Genomic DNA, 15,135 nt, shown 5'->3' with positions numbered 1-15,135 from the left:
TAATGCATATTTCGCAACTAATTTGCATATTTCAGCATAGAAAATTTGAGGAGACTAGTATCCAGGCTTGTACTGTTTTGGTCAGTCACCAAAAATTCTGACAATGGAACTGTATTAATAAATAGAGCAATGGAGGCCTAAGCCCTAGACACATCCTGAGAATATCCAGACAACGTGTCATGAATAGTATTTAAATCAATCCGATCATCATGTGCATAGCTCTTGCTTGCTTGTGCTCATTCTGATTCATTTGCTTTCAGTAAGCATGGCCATGGAAATATTACAGCATAAAACCTCAGACATCTCTATTCCTTTAGAGATTAAATGCACATTACCAGATTTAAGCTTTGTGCTAATTCACTATTGTTATGCATGAATAGAGGCAGTAAGGATCTGGCTTGATATGAAATTGTTTAAAAGCAATGGCATGTCTCCTGGTTTCTCACTGTGTTCTCAGCAAAAGTCTCCTGGAAGAGTGGTCCGGTTTAGCTAGAAGTGTCATGTCTAAGTTTGGGCTTGCCTTCCCCTTGGCATTAAAGAGACCAGTTGCTTAGATCTGAACCCATCCCTTTGAGACAACATTGCATCCCTTGAACTCTGCTCTATGGATTTAAGTTTAGTTGTATAAACAAGTGTGGCAGGAAATTTCAAATAAAAGCTAAAATCACATTCATTAGACCCACAACTGTGGTCAGAGGAAGCACCTGAAAAATAGGAGGAGAGCAGCAACTCCCAAGTATCCCATTAAGATACTGGGACTCCAGAACTTGCTCTTAGCTCTGAAGGTGAATGCCTCCCAAACACACTCCAAAAGCGATCAATTCAGTACTGCTTTTGTTCCAACCCATCCGGATTATAACCAAACAGCCAGATTCAACTAAGTGTCCCATACAATGGTCTGCAGATGTCTCCTCTCCGACTCTCTTCTTATGGAATAATCCTACTGAATTAAATATGGAATTCTATAGAATTGTACTGGGTCATACTGAAATTATTCTAAACCACCAATAGACTGTAGAGAATGAAAGCCATAAAAAGCTATTGTAGAAATAGAACTGAATGGAGAATTGTATCAGATGATACTTACCCTAAGTTACAGCCTTCATGGGATGTCTAGACTACTGAGCTTTTCCAGGAGACCAGAGGTTTCCCAGAAAAGCTCTGCCGCGTACAAGGAACGCATCTGCTTTTCCAAAAATGTTTTTGGAAAAGCAGATGTGTTTTTTCAGCAACCCTGTAATCTCATTTTACAAGGAAGAAGGGATGTTCCAAAAGAGGCTTCCCCCCCCAATTGGCCCAGTGTAGATGGGCCAATTGTTGGAAAAGCCTTTTTTGGAAGAAAAGCAGAAAGATATGCAAATTGCAGTTCGCAATTTGCATATCTTTTTCTGATAGAACTTTCTAGTCTAGAGACAGCCTTAATTCTGAAGAGAGAGACAGATCTCAGGTTTTCAGTACAACATAGCATGACAATGTAAGCAGTTTCAGCCATCTATCAGAAAGTAGTAATATGGCCTTTCTTGGGGGTGGTTTACAGGAAAATTTTAGAAATAAAGGATAGTTCTACAAAGATATTTAGGGTACCTAAAATAGACAGATGCGTGCCAAGTACAACACCTAGGTACAAACAATTTCTCACACACACATAGCTGCAGCCCAACCCTATGAAGAACAGTTTTAATAGGCCATCTAAAGCATGTGTAGGCATCCGGGTTTAGGAGGTTCTATCAGCATTCTGTCTTGTGTGGAACCTGTTTTAGGCACCCAGACTCTCCCCATGCTCTGCAGAAGGAACATGGCCACTTTAATTAAATGTCTTTATTCCACTGGGTAGCTAGTAGTCAGTTAGGCACTTCAAGAGTAAACATTTGTAGATCTTTCCTTCACGGTTTGCTTCATAGGTTCCTATTTTACCCAGACGGTAATATTTCTTGGTTAAGCTTATAAAAAAATTAGAGAAACTTTGTCTGGGTTTTAAAGATAGTCCTTTCTAATCTAACTAATTCCAATTCTCTGAGCAGAAACATGGATTGTTGCTTTCTATTTTGCTTACCTTTGAATGTCTGGTATCCACTTGCTAATTAGCCTTCAATTACCTCCACTTACACCTTCAGCTAAATTGCTGAGATTTTTAAGTGGAGCAATTGCTTATAATAGTGACCCAGCTCCTCATTCTCAAAGACTGGGGAGGCAACTCTGACATTGAGAAACTAACCTCTCACACTTCCATTTCAGGCTTTGCTTCAGACAGTGAGAGATAACAGCTGAAGAATTACATCTTTTTCTTCACACTAATATATTTTCTACAGCTGCACAGCACCCCCATCACTCTCTGGGGCATTCGACCAGTTGCCACCTACTCAGACACTAACACTATTTCCTGCAGCCCCTATTGTGGGTACTACTTGGCGCTCTCCTTCCCATTTCAGGCCAGCCCCAGAGTAGCTTTGTTTGGAAGACCTAAAAGAAATATAACATGAGGTAATGTCCCTGGTATAAAATTCCTATAAAAAGACTCCCCGAACCACCAGTTTTGCCTCCCAGTTTTTTGGATCCCGAGCCTCTTTACCTTCCAGCTTCACTGGTTCTCTTAATTTCTTCCCCTGGTATCTCAATGTTTCCCCATCTGTTCCACCTCTCTCCAATTATTTCTTTCTTCTTGTAGGCAGTGAACAGGTTCTTATGACCAATTTGCCTCCTCCTGTAATTTGGACTTTGCAGCAAATTCTGAAGATAGTGGGGAGGATCTCTGGGTGCTGTAGAATTCCCTCCAGTAGTGATGACATTCCCTCCTGTGGTATCCTAGATGGCCTCCTAGCCAGCCTATCCCTAAGCCACCCCTGCATAAAAATGTGACAGCTGGAGGCCATCGTACCTTATAATTGCACAAAGTGCTTCATTTTAAAGCAGCACAAGATGTCTTGGTGTTTTGGTACTAAGATTTCCTATGCCATATATTACAGATGGGCCCTTGGATCCTGGCATCCCTGAATTTCAGGGAGTTTGAACCCAGGCCAAGATGTGAAAGTTTCAAACCATCTTTGTCACACAGTAACAGTCATCTGGCTAAATGCTGTCGCACGTTGCACACTACACCAATAGTATGCACCCAAGCATGATGAGCAGTAGTTCTGGTGATACAAACATCCAGACATAACAAACATCCAGACATCATAGAAGGGACTCTACAACCCCAGGAAATAATTCTAGGAACCAGACGCTCTTCACAGCAAGCTCTCTGGTGCCAGATGAATTTTCAGATTCAATTCTAGGTAATGATGCCAGTTTACTCAGCAGGAACATTCCTCTACTACAGAGGCGGGCAATAAAACAGCAGTGATTCTCCAGGGTTAGTCCCAGGCATGTTGCCACCATGATATTTTCTTGCACCTCCGCAAGTACGGGTGAGTCTGTTGGCCATGGATCACAGTGCCCGACAAATGGGAGCTGTGGCAAGCAGTGACCTGATCTGTGCCACTTCCCACAGTTCCCACTGGCTGGAAACAATGGTCCGCAATAACAGTCCACAACCAAACGGAAGTTGCAATCACCTGTTCCTGCAGAGGTGCACATAAATCTAGCAGTGGCAGCCCACTAGGGGCTAACCCTGAGGAATTGGATCTCACCTGCGTGCCAATATTTGCCAACCCCTGTTCTAGTAGCTAGCAATAGTTCACTTTTAATTACTTGCATGAACTTTATAATAGCATCGTATTTGGAATTGCTATAGTACTATGGCAAAGAGAGATCTGCCAAAGCAGACAGTATGCAACCCCTGCTCCCCATCAAGTCCTCTGAGGCATTGCCACAGATATGTAGATCTCAAGACACTCAATCATAGAAATGTTTGGCTAGAAATGACCTTGAGAGGTCCCCTTTGTAGATATATCTCTGTATTAATCATTTTCTCATTGAAAAAGGACTTAATACAAAGCTATATAAAAGGAATTGATACGAAGTTAAAAACGTCATATCAATTCCTTTTATATAGCTTTGTATTAAGTCCTTTTTCATAGAAACTTTGTACCTTTTCCTACAGAACATGGAAACTCTGTATTAAGTCTTGGTAGACTAGTCCCTAAAAACGAGTACGGTAAAAAGAATGTCCTTGTTGAATGAATGAGGTGTGAATGGGTAAGGCAAAAAAGACAAGCATTTCAGGGCTGTTCCAATGGTTGGAGAGGGGATGGAAGCCAGATCCAAGAATAATGAGACCTGTTCACTGAAAGAAGATTGGACATGTGGTCACCTTGGGAGTCAGCAGGAAGTGCCTGCTTTTGGAAGCACCCTTTTTGAAGGTGAATGTGGCAACATTGAGACAAGACCCAGAAGAAGGCTCCACAGATGACTAACTGCATATGCATATGACAACTCATCGATTTTGCATATGCATAAGACGATAGACTTGCACGAGAGGGGAATGACTAGCAATTAAAGGTATCTTACAGGAGGACCCTGGGTTTTGTCTTGTCAACATGGATCCAGATCGGCAGAAACCCGGCTCCATCCTTCCCCCACTTAACTCACCTGGCCAGTGCAGTTAGGGGGAGCAACTATTGGTAACAAGGCAGAGTGCACTTGTGTGTGAGAAAGTAATATATCATATAGCAATTAACACTTGTATGCGTATGTATTACCAATAAATGTGTCATTTTGCCTTATCCCCCTGAAAAGATCCCATGCAGTACTTTAAGTACAACATGTTGTCCAGCTTCACATGCTGAAGCATGGCCACATAAACGTAGACCATCCCAGAGAGGTGTTTGTCTTTATTAAAAAAAAAAAAAAAAAAAAAAAAAAAAAAGAACAAAACACACCCTCCAGTCATTGACTGTCAGAAGATGGAACTTTGGTTTTGTTTAGTATGGCCATTCTTATCTTATTCCACAAGACCTTTGGAAGCCTAACAATCCTTATAGAGTTTTTTCTAGTATCTAACCTCAATCTTCTTTACTGCAGATAGAGCCTGTTAATACTTCTCCTACTTTCAAAGGACACAGAGAACAATTGATCAACATTCTAGAAACAACTCTTAATATATTTGAGGACATATCAGATTCCACCCAGTCTTCTTTTCTCAAGACTAAAGATGCCCAATTGTGCTACCTTCTGCACAGGTCCAGTTTCCTAGATTGACAATTTTTATTGCTCTCTGCAGTTTGTCCACATAAGTTATGAGTGGAAAACCTTAAAGTAACAACTGACTCCAACTGAGGTCTCATGGGTTTTCAGATGCCAAACTCATGGCTATCCGACAGCAGACACTTGTGCTTCTACCCCACTGAAACACACTAATAAAAAGTGTGTGGATTTTTCAACACCATCTGCAGGTTTCCTCCTATCCTCAGTGCATGGAAGCATGTGATTCAATAACAACACTTCGTATTGCAGCACTTCACAGGCTTGGAGAGGTACACACACAACTCATAGGATGTGGGACCTCTAACTTTAGAATTCATTGAAAGCTGAGAAATCACCACAGAACTCATGTGAACCAGGTAAGTATTAAAGTCTCAGATGTGTGTGTTACCTAGGGCTTGTTTCACTGATTACCAACGCAGCTTTCTCTAAAGTGGAAGAAACATTAGAAAACAAGAAGTGAGGAGGAATACTGTATCTCTTGTAACTTCAGAGGGAATTCAACATCAATTTAACTTCCCTGTATGAGCAAGTCAGGCATTTGGCTAGGCAAATACACCTTTTAACTGTAAATACCATACAATTATCTTTTTTAAATAGTCACATTACATTTAGCAAATTCTAGATGCTAAAGTGGGAGCACAAGAGTTTGTTTTGGGGAGAGGGACATACATGGGGCCAGATTCTTAGAGCAAATCAATTATTTCAATGCAGGTACTCTGAATTACGCCAATTGTGTATTTGGTCCCCACTATTTTTCTCTCCATTAGACGTTTTAAGTTGCAAACCTAGTCAAAGTTTCAGAAGAAGGAGAACAGTCAACATGTTTTATGAATAGTTGTCACTGAAAATATTTCTACTGAGACAGACATTACCTTGCTGCTACTAACATCTCTCATTTTTCATACTTTTTCTGCACTCAGAAGTAAAATTCACAGTGATTCAAGATCATTTGTTTCCCCAGTCTGAATAGGAAAGTTACAAAGATAGTCAGTGATTTCTGCAATCGCCCCCTCTCCCCCACTTACGCACTGTGGATAATATCTTCATTCTGACGTTTAAAATGAGTCATACACTGATGTAAACAAAAAATGAATCACTCTTGATTTATGGAAGAATAAAGAGAAATAAAAGGTTAGGTAGAAAACTGTGTGAATTAGAACCTTTTCTTATAGTATATGCTTAATTCCATGGAGAAATTTGTAATCAGAGCTTATTTAGCTCAGCCAACTTATAAAATTGCTGTTCTCTACATTTGTTATTGAGTTGATACAGATTTTACCAGGGCTTAATTGAAGGTGAAGAATATGGTCACTTGCTGAGAAAAAGAGACTGCTCAATATGACAACTCATCATCATAGACTGCTTAGTTACATCATTGTAAATCTAGTATATAGTGCAGGGGTCAGCAACCTTTCTGAAGTGGCATGCCAAAATTTAACCCTTCTGTCCTGGGCTTCACCACTCTCCCGTGAGTGGTGGTGGTGGGGGCTCTCTTCACCACACACCCCGCTTGGTCTCCTGCCCTGGGCTCTGCTCTGGCTTCTCCTGTGGGGAGGAGAGCAGCATCGTGCATACACTTCCCCAGAAGTCGGATGCAGCGCAGAGATTCGGGGCTTTCCTGCCCCTCCCAGGAAGCCAGCACTGGCTCCAATCTTGTGGGAGGTGCGATGCTGGAAACCAACATGGGCTGGGGTCAGGGGTGTTGGGGGGGGAAATAGGTGAGGCGGGGGTAGGTGGATGACCCCAAGGTGTTCAGCTCTGGTGGGGAGCGGGATACCGTGGGGGTCTGGTCCATGGTGCCCTCACCTTCCTTCCAGGGACCCAGGCAGTTTTGTCGTGGGGGACCCTGCTCCCCTGATGAGTTTTCCTCTCCCCTCAGCCACCCCTGCCCACCCCCGGAGACGCAGTCCGGGCAGCTCTCAGGGGCACTGGGGGTGGACTCCCCAACCGACCCCGGTATAGGAAGATATGAGCATCTTGGTTTCATTACATTCATCCCAAATCTCAAGCTGAGTATATCCAGCTTGTCACCCAGTAGGCTCAAATCCCTCAGCTCCTCCTTTTGAAGGGGCAGAAATTAACCCCACAAACAAATACTGCCCTCAGTAATGAAGTAACCCTTATCTGGAGCCATCCATTGCTTCAAGCCATCCATTGCTTCAAGACACCTTTCCAGGGCACATATCAAGAGTATCATACCTCCACTCCAGCAAGTCCCCAATGCAGAGGGATGCTCTCTACTCTGGTAGAGAGTCCAACAGATCCCAAGTCCACTCTTAGTCACAGACAAGGTACTCTCTGCACCTCATACTGGTCACTGGGACAGGGTTGGAGGGATTCTTGTTTCTGCTGTGTTGCCTGTTATTCATTTCCACAATCATTGGATGGCCTAGCTTGTGTTTTGACCTCTAGCAACAAAGAGGCCTGGATTCGCTATTGGCAACCCCCCTGTGCACTGGGTATGGCAAAGCAAGTTCTCATCTGGTTTCCTATCAACAACCATTTCAGCTTTGTAGTGACTGCCTCTTGTGACTCAGCCCTCCAGCCACAGCTCTTATAGTTCCACCCCACCTCACCTCAACCCCTTCCAGGGTCCAACAAATACAGTCTTTGTGCCACCTTTTCAGCCCTCACCACATCATGGCCTTCACACTCTCACATCTCAAGGCTTTTAAACATCCTTATTCCTTATATGGGTGGTCTTCTTGTCACTCTTCTCAGTAAATAGAAAACCCTTCCCCTCCTCCAAAGATTCCAGAGTGAGCAGTCTGTGCCTTTACACCCACCCATTTACTACTTCTCTAGGCTTCTTCCTATCAGAAGGACTTTTACTTCTATACACATTTACTTCTGTTCCTGTATACTTCACGGACTATATAAGTTCCTGTATACTTTACAGAGTTCACGCTGCCTTTGAGGCAAGGGCTCCCACTTGGAATCCTCCAACATCTCAATTGAAAATAAAAAGCGCGAGAGAGAAAACACACACATTTCTGCTCACCTCATACTGGAAGAACTTCTCTCTTTCTCTCTGAAGTTTCCCCAATGCTCCGTTCCTGAGTTGAATACCTCCCTGGACTTTTTCTCCAGACATCAAGTCTTGTCAGGGCACCACAATCAGGACTTTCTCCACCACAGTGGCTTTTCCATCTATTTTGCAACCTTGTACTTAGGAGAGGATCCCCGTAGCAGCTCTGTGGTTTTTTTCCTACACCCCTGACAGTCACACTCTGCTAGTCAAAGAGCCACTTCAGAGCTTGAATTCTTGCTCTGCTGCTTTCACTCTGGAATCTCTCTCTCTTTACACAAAGAGTCCACCTGGGACTGCTCTTTAATTGGATCTGGACCACCCTCTAGCTGCAACTGAGTACACTAATTGAGATCTCCAACTCCCCTTAAACCTAGTATATGCCCCATCACAAGCAGCAACAGGTGCTCAGGCCTCACTCCTTCATGTACTCTGTGTAAACCTCATCCCCCCTGCCCACTGATTAGTAGAGACACAAATAAGTGGTCTACAAGCAATCACCTGTCCCCACTTGCTCCTACTCTAGGGCATCATTCTTATTGTCTAGTGAGAAAGACTAGCCTCAGGAAGACTGGACAGGATTTTCTCCAAGTTCCACTGCCAGCCAGGGCTCGAAGGGGGTGAGCAGAGAGACCCTTATCTCACCTAGGCTATAGCTAGTTCTCTCTCATTGTAGCCATGTGGGTGTGGACCAGCAGCTCTATGTTAAAGTAACACACCTGACTTCAACAGAGGGACTGTGAAAGCCCAGTCTCTTTCCATCAGAGCTGGGAGAGCACCAGTTTTCCAAAAGCGCTTAATCAAACTTTAAATTGAGTTTATTTTGGCAGTGTCTGTCCCCATTTTGTATTCCTATTGCAGGAACTTCTGAGCATTATGTGAACATGAATGCTCCTACAAAGGAAATAAAACCTACATACTCCACCCCTGACACTAGAAGTTGTCTGTCTTATTTAGGCAGGACAAAGCAGGAGACCTCGGTCACCAGTGCCAATTCACAGGGGTAGTTGAAGCCATACAAGATCTAGCCACCCCATTTGTAACCAAGACTACATACCTCTATGTACCTGCTTTGTGCCTGCCAATGAGAAAGGTTAAATTTTGACACATATGCCATCAAATAAAACTTATAGTAACCTTATGTTGGGGGCTGGCCTTACTGGTAGTGCCTCCTAGCAGTTAGGTCACTGTGGCCCAACTTTCCATCTTTTTGTGGCATCTTTCACTATCTTTCAGACAGTGATTTTACCCTCCAGCTAGGTCACCAATATAGGCACAGGATGTACAAGTGTGGAGGAATGCAGCAGCACCTCCAGAATTTGCACCCAACATGGTTCTGTGCCAGGCTCCTGGCTGCCATCCTGTGGCCAGGGGCCTTGCTGCAACCCATGTTACTGGCCCTGGGGGTCCAGGCCAATGGCATAGCTACTGCCTGGGGTCCCGGCCACTGGCCTCAGGTCTCCACAGCTGCCCCTAACTATGGGGCAATGAGAGGCACAAACAGGCATAAGGGAGCACAGCTCAGCTCTCCCACCCTAAAAACTGTTCCATCACTGGTCACTGAGTTTGCCTCTTCTAGGATAAGAGAATTCAAGAATCTGGTATAACAGAAAGGGTCTTGTGCTCACCTTTGGCTCTATTGATGATAAACCTTTGACTTAGGACTTACAAAGGCCTTACAAAGGCCTCTTCTTCTTTCCAAGGGACAGGAAAAAGGAAGTTTATGTCCCCACAACAAGATGAGCTTTTACTAGGTTCAAGCTGTTTTTTATTAGGGTTTCAGGCAGATTGATTAACTCCTGTCCCCTAATCCAGGACTCTTCTTCCCAGGCTCCTCTGAGCTTTTAGGCTCTAAGGAAGAGACTTAGGGCCTGAAGTAAATATCACTCACAAGCCCTGCTCTTGAAATAAGAGCTTCTACTGTGCTCTCTCAAGATAGGTATATCTCAGAAGAGAGATAAAACTAATTCACAGAGTTCGAAGAGACCTTGAGAGATCATGGAATCCAGTCCCCTGCCCTCATGGCAGGACCAAGTAACATCCCTAACAGATTTGATTCCAGATCCCTAAATGGCCCCCTCAAAGATTGAACTTACAACACTGGGTTTAGCAGGCCAATGCTCAAACCACTGATTTAGCCCAAAGCTTGCCTTCAGTTGTTTCTACAGGTGTGGCAGGAGGGAATCACTTAGGCCCAGAACTGGCCTTTAATTCCTTCTCCATGGGATTCTATTTAGAGGGGGATTTAAGGGACAGTGAAGCTACCCCCAAGAACCCTACCATAGCAAGACACTGTCTCCTGTCTTCCCTCTACCCCCAGTGAGCAGAATGCAGGAAGGTTTCTTTGTTTACTCCTCTCCCCTGGGTGAAAGATATGCAGGGTCATCAAGCAGAACAAAAGACTCAATCAGTGAAAACAAAAGACTCAATCAGCTCATGATCCCATCTACATGTTTTGTTAGTTTATAAAGTACTACCAGACCATTTGTTGTTTTTTAAGTTTATCAGTGAAAACTGTTGCTCTTGATTGACTTGGCTCTTGGTAGAAATTAGAAGCAGCTGGTTTAGAATTAGAGCCCCTGAGATACTGGTTTCATCTTGGCAAGAAGAGAACCACAGCAGCAAATCACAAACCACAGTAGTCACCTCCCTTGGCTTACTCTCTCTCTATTTTCCCCCCCATCAATGTGGCTGAAGGGAGGGGTGTGTGGAGAACTTGTTAGCAGCATAGGTAGCTTTTGGCTGCCTGGTGAGGGGAAAAGAAAAACCCAAGGGAGGTGACTGATCACCCTTGTGTTTTGTATTTGCTGCTGCAGGTCTCTTCTTGCCAAGATGGAACCAGTATCTCAGCTCTTATGGTAGTCATCAGAACAAGTGGGTTGTGCCCACAAAAGCTCATGATAGATACATATATGTATGATCATTTCTAAGGTGCTAATGGGCCACTCATTTTTTTAAGTTACAGACTACCATGGCTACTCTGATTGACAGAAGGCAGTTCACCCTTTCCTCCCTCCCACCCATCCAACTTACACTTCTGCATTCCTGTTGGTAGAGTATCTGGCAGAGACAACAGCAGGGCTGGGAGCTTCTGTGGCAGTTGTTTCAAATTCATTGAGACAAGCAGATATAGGGAGTGGGTGGTGGGGAAGAAAGCTCAGAAGATGATCGCTGCACATTTCATCATGATCTGCCCTCATCCTCACAGGTTGCTTTCTTACAAAGGCTGGGAAGAACAAGTCCCTTGTGACACTAGGGCTACATCTACACTGGCATGATTTTCCGAAAATGCTTTTTAACAGAAAAGTTTTCCGCTAAAAGCATTTTCGGAAAAGCACGTCTAGATTGGCAGGATGCTTTTCCGCAAAAGCACTTTTTGCGGAAAAGCGTCCGTGGCCAATCTAGACACGGTTTTCCGCAAAAAAGCCCCGATCGCCATTTTCGCGATCGGGGCTTTTTTAGTGGAAAACAGTACTGTGCTGTTTACACTGGCCCTCTTGCGTTTTGCCCGAACGGGAGCAGCACAGTATTTCCGCAAGAACACTGACGATCTTACATGAGATCGTCAGTGTTCTTGCAGAAATTCAAACGGCCAGTGTAGACAGCTGGCAAGTTTTTCCGCAAAATCAAATGATTTTGCGGAAAAACTTGCCACTCTAGACACAGCCTAGTAGTAAGCTACTCAAACAGGGGAGGAGGTTGCTGCCCCAAGCACATCCAAAGCTAGCTAACTAGACTTGTTTCAGTGCTTCACAGCAAGAGCAGCAGAGCTAAAGAGTCACCACCTGTAATCCTTCCCTGATGTCAGGAAACAATGTGAGGTGTCATGCCACAAACATTGCTTCAATTACACTTAACACTTCTCTCATTTTTCCAACTCTAATTTTTGGAGGGAATGGCAGTACCCCAGGATGGCCATCTATTCTTCCATTTAGTCCCACTTGTCTGTGAGAGTCTCTCCTTTGTTTACAATGGGCTTTGGGTTAGGTTACCAGGTAGCGCTCAGACAGTCTTCAACACACAAATGTTGATTCCTCAGTAGAGTGGCAACTGCACTTTTTAATTCTAGGGCTACTTCTACATTGGCATGATCTTGCGCAAATACTATTTAACACAAGAGTTCTTGCGTTAAAGTATTTGCGCAAGAGAGCGTCTACACTGGCATGTGCCTTTGCGCAAGAGCATCCATGCCAGTGTAGACGCTCTCTTGTGCAAGAAAGCACCGATGGCCATTTTAACCATCGGGCTTTCTTGCACAAGAAATTCATGTTGCCTCTCTACACTGGCCTCTTGCGCGAAAACAGTTGCGCAAGAGGGCTTATTCCTGAGCGGGAGCATCATAGTTCTTGCGCAGGAAGCACTGATTTCACACATTACAATGTCAGTGTTCTTGCACAAGAACTCCCCGCCGGTGTAGACAGGCAGCATGTTTTTGCGTAAAAGCAGCCGCTTTGGCGCAAGATTGCGCCAATGTAGACACAGCCTAGAACTTTTTCCCAGAACACCTTTTAACAGCTGCTGTTTCTTTTACATGTGCAAATGCAAACAAATGCTGCCCTAAGCAGCCAGCCATTTTATAGCCTTGTGTTTGCTGTGCTGTATATGTGTCCTCCTCCTCTTCCCAACTGGTAAGTAATGTTATCTCCGGTTTACTTGCTCTTTAATATTTCTGAGAGTGGCAGAGTCTCACAAATTTGAGTACCTTCAGTGAATGTCATGGAGATGTTTATACTCTCAAATTTTTAGAGCAACACACTAGGAAATCTTCCAATTCTTTACATTTATTCATAACTCTTTGCATAACCATAATTCAGTACACACAAGAAAACCCAAACCAAGATTTGGCTAACAAAATTTGTTTGCTAAGCCTATAGATCATGGGTTCCCAAGGTGTGAAGAAATTCCAGGGGGGGGGCGCGAGGGTTCCAGTCCCTCCTCCGCTCCCCCAAGTTTTGCTGCTATTTTTGTTTTTCGGCCCCGGTCAGTTCCTTTTTTTTTCCTCAACAAGTTTTGCTGCTATGGGGGGAAGGTGGAGGCCGTGAGGGTTTCTCAAAAATCAAAAAGGGGGAGTGATGCCAAAAAGTTTGGGAACCACTGCTATAGATCTATGTTACCAACATCCATCATTTAATTATACTCTTGATAGTGGTTCTTTTTAATAGTATAGACCAATGTGGTAATAAAGAAATAGTTTAAATAAATAGATTGGGATACTTTTGAGCTACTGTTTTTTCTTTAGGTGACTTTGGACTATTGATTCGTTAGAAATCTGGCAATTCTATTTTTGCTGACTTTTCCGAGCCCAGATGAGAGACCATGGCATTATCTATTGCTTTAGCTCAGATCTGGAGTATTTTTTCAATAGTTTATTTTTAATTTCTCCCAGGAATGTTTAACTCTCTCATTCTCAATGAGAAGTCCTGTGGCACCTTGTAGACTAACCGATTTATTGGAGCATAAGCTTTTGTGGTCAGAGACCACTTTGTCAGATGCATGTCAGTGGAAGTGGGTCTTTGCCCATGAGAGCTTATGCTCCAATAAATTGGTTAATCTATAAGGTGCCACAGGACTTCTCATTGTTTATGCAGATTCGGACTAACACGGCTACCCCTTTGATACTTGTGTCTCATTCTCGTCACAATTTGCACCATAAGACTTTTTGAAAAATCACAATAATTGCAAGTCTAAGCAGATTTTATCTCTACTAAAGAAAGTATACAAAGTATCATACTTGTGTTAAGGTTCCAAAACTGACACCTCAAGATTTGGGATTGGAAATATCTTGCTGCTGTTTGTTCTAAATGTACAAATAAACTAAAAATCTGGCTTTGATTGGTATTTGTTATGTTTTTTTCTTTATACAAGAATTAGGCACCCCCATTCTGTCAGTTAACTTCTAAATTATCACTTGTAAAATCCCAGGAGTTCTCAAAGTGCCTAAGTAGCCTCTGTAATTGAATTATGGTTAAAGCTGCTCTCACCTACTGAATTGTGAATAGCACCCCTACTTTTGTCACAGTGTGAGATTTATACAGTCCATCATAAACCTATTTTTTCTAGGAATAATCTAAAACCAGAACTTCTCAGTTTAGCAGTGGGACTTAGTCAGGTAATGCAGGCGAGTCCTGTGTGGATCAGTAAAGAATAGGTTTAACATTTTCCAAAATTCCTTCATCTTGTTTATCTACCTCTTCAGCCTAAACAGCAACCTTCTGTGAAAAGAGGCAACAATAAATGTTGCTTTCATTCAATTAAGTCACAGAAACATCATGGCTATAACTATACTGCCCCCGTTTTGTGCAAAAAATATGCAAATGAGGTGAAGCATGGAATATTGTTGTTCCTCATTTGCATAATTAATGAGGCAACGTCTTTGCACAAGAGGCTTTTGCGCAAAAACCTCCTCTTGCGCAAGAGCCGTTCTTCCGAATTTTTTTCAGGAAGAACGGCTCCTGCGCAAAAGGGGGGTTTTGTGCAAAAAGGAGCCATGTGATGGCTCCTCTTTGTGCAAAAGCCTCTTGCACAAAAACGGAGCCTAATTAATTTATGCAAATGAGGCACGCGATATTCCACGCTTCGCCTCATTTGCATATTTTTGGCACAAAATGGGGGCAGTGTAGACATAGCCCATGTATTTTGTGACCAAACGTAACTGAACAGTAGCGCTTCAGTTTTGAAGTAATAACATATTTTTTGAATGTATGGATTCATTGCTGTAAATAAGATGAAGCAAAAAATTAGAAAATGTTTTAGGTATATTATTAAATCAGTTCATTTAGCTTATATTTTGGGTAGCATGGATTTGTGGGAAATGTTCCTTATGTTAATAGAGGGATGGCTCCTACATATTTGAGCATATGTCGTTTTTTTCTTGCATCCCCCACATTTGTTTAAACAATAATGAAAGTATTTCAAAACATGCTCAGAGCTGTATAGAGAGCAGTCTGCCAATGTATAACTTTTGC

The 15,135-nt window shown here is 43.0% G+C and overlaps 1 protein-coding gene across 2 annotated transcripts in view; it reads right to left on the bottom strand.

The window, feature by feature from the left end:
• The window catches only part of LUZP2 (leucine zipper protein 2), a 480,337-nt gene that overhangs the window by 449,388 nt on the left and 15,814 nt on the right, over positions 1-15,135 (bottom strand). Inside the window, exon 1 of one of the 2 annotated variants that reach the window (XM_014573955.3) lies at positions 8,144-8,763. The exons of the other annotated variant lie outside the window; for it this stretch is intronic. The gene's annotated coding sequence lies outside the window, so the exon portion shown is untranslated. Of the gene's footprint in view, positions 1-8,143; positions 8,764-15,135 lie in introns of those variants that run through there. 2 annotated transcript variants of the gene reach the window in all.

The sequence above is a fragment of the Pelodiscus sinensis genome, chromosome 4 (genome assembly GCF_049634645.1).
Source record: "Pelodiscus sinensis isolate JC-2024 chromosome 4, ASM4963464v1, whole genome shotgun sequence".
NCBI lineage: Eukaryota > Metazoa > Chordata > Testudines > Trionychidae > Pelodiscus > Pelodiscus sinensis.
Note: the sequence above shows the minus strand (reverse complement) of the source record. Positions and strands in the feature narration are given on the sequence as shown.